This window comes from Priapulus caudatus, unplaced genomic scaffold, assembly GCF_000485595.1.
Source record: "Priapulus caudatus unplaced genomic scaffold, Priapulus_caudatus-5.0.1 Scaffold758, whole genome shotgun sequence".
In the NCBI taxonomy this organism is placed as follows: Eukaryota; Metazoa; Priapulida; class Priapulimorpha; order Priapulimorphida; family Priapulidae; genus Priapulus; species Priapulus caudatus.
Genome location: NW_014577819.1, coordinates 7026 through 8780, shown reverse-complemented (window position 1 = coordinate 8780; position 1755 = coordinate 7026). Strand labels below are relative to the sequence as shown.

Here is a 1755-nt window from a genome sequence, read left to right as displayed (position 1 = left end):
AAGTTCACCCCCCCGTCGTGGAAAAAATCAATGAGTGTTATAATCGCAGTGACGCGAAAACAATCGGTAGGAAGATGAGCTGATTTATCTGTACATGTGGTATATTACAATATAATATGGAGGTGTGTATAGTAATTATTTCCTACTAAAAACGCTAAAGATGCTATTTTAAAACTTCTAAGTTGTGGAAAATTCTATCCTTTACCTTATAGCCTCACACAATGTGAGTTTAACTCCCCCTCCCCCCACCACCGCGCCGATCGGGGCCCTTGTGTCGGGCAATCCCTGGTGCTACACCTGCAAAAGGGACAGCGCATAGAGCAGTGCATAGCAAGGAGAGAGACAACCTCCCATCGACTTGCACCACGCGTGCTGCACGCGTGATGACACGAGCGCCACCTGGCGTTATTTAACCGTCAGCCGGCGTTACTGAAATGCGACTGTGAATGAAGAGCATTGAAGGCCCTCCCATGCTCACCATCTCTAAGAACCTTCCTCGCCTGCCGAAACACATCAGGAACATCTAGCATGTAAATTAAGGCATGCGGTCAATACTTCATTAAGTGACATTGACCACCTTACAAGCCTGCTTGCCAACAGATTGGGTCAAACACGGTAAGCACATTACCGAACCCCAAGAACGCTACTCGAGGACAAATTTTGGTTAGAGGAATACGGTCAATTTTTTGCCGAGTTAACGCCATAAAATAACAACAAACGGACTTAGCTCACTAGGTCTATAGCTAATTACTCTGCCCTGCGAATACCTAATGTAAGCATAGCCTCACAATACCAACTCGCCCCAAACATGACTAACAACACTATGACAAACAAGGCAGTCTACCAGCAGTTACCTGCCGCCCCATGGCAGCGCCCCGAAAAAACTACGTAAGTGCTACGAAAAATGTATCAGATATAGAATTCACTGGCAAAAGCAGAAACCACGCGTAGCTTTGACTACAACACAACAATTACGGCTCTGTTGTTGACCTGACGAAACGACTCACAACGAACCAAACCGAACTGATTGTGTATCTTGTATCTTGTATAACTAACGTACTAATTACGTTGATAGCATGTCGACCACTAACACACACACGCACGCACGCACGCACGCACGCACGCACACAGACACCCGCGCGAGATAATATGGAAATATCCGAATATTTGAAATATAATCATGATGATCATTTTATGGGGTGAACGAATTAACATTTCTGTTTCTGTTTCTGTTTGACGAACCGTAGTTGTTTCGCAGGGACAGCGTACTACAATATATACCATGTCCTGCAAACACTACAGAGATCTGTAGTCACCATCGCATATACTTTCAATATATTATTAGTGGCAGAGTGTGGTTAGCTTAATTCGTGTTAGATGTTATTGTGCTTTTAGTTGGTTGTAGTTAGCAAATCTAGTGATTTAGTTAGGGTTTTTGAAGTAGTTGAACTTATTGTTATCAGGCCACCTTTCAATAAAATGTCAATAAATTGGCAATTACAGGAGCCAAACCAACTCCACCGGGAGAGCACATATTATATTGCGCGTGTCTCATTTCACAATAGAGCTACGTACAACATGACGAAGTTGGCCCGTAACAATTAATTTCATCCCATCAACATGCACACACGCGCGCACGCACGCACGCACGCACGCACACACCCGTGCACGCACGCGCGCGCGCACACACGCACGCGTATATATATATATATATATATATATATATATATATATATATATACAGGTTTTAGCAAG

At 43.8% G+C, this 1755-nt stretch overlaps 1 protein-coding gene across 1 annotated transcript in view; it reads left to right on the top strand.

Moving 5' to 3' along the window:
- LOC106813342 (dynein heavy chain, cytoplasmic-like) overlaps positions 1-1755 on the top strand; it is a gene marked incomplete at its 3' end in the record, with an annotated part of 12778 nt that overhangs the window by 4381 nt on the left and 6642 nt on the right. The window lies entirely within an intron of this gene.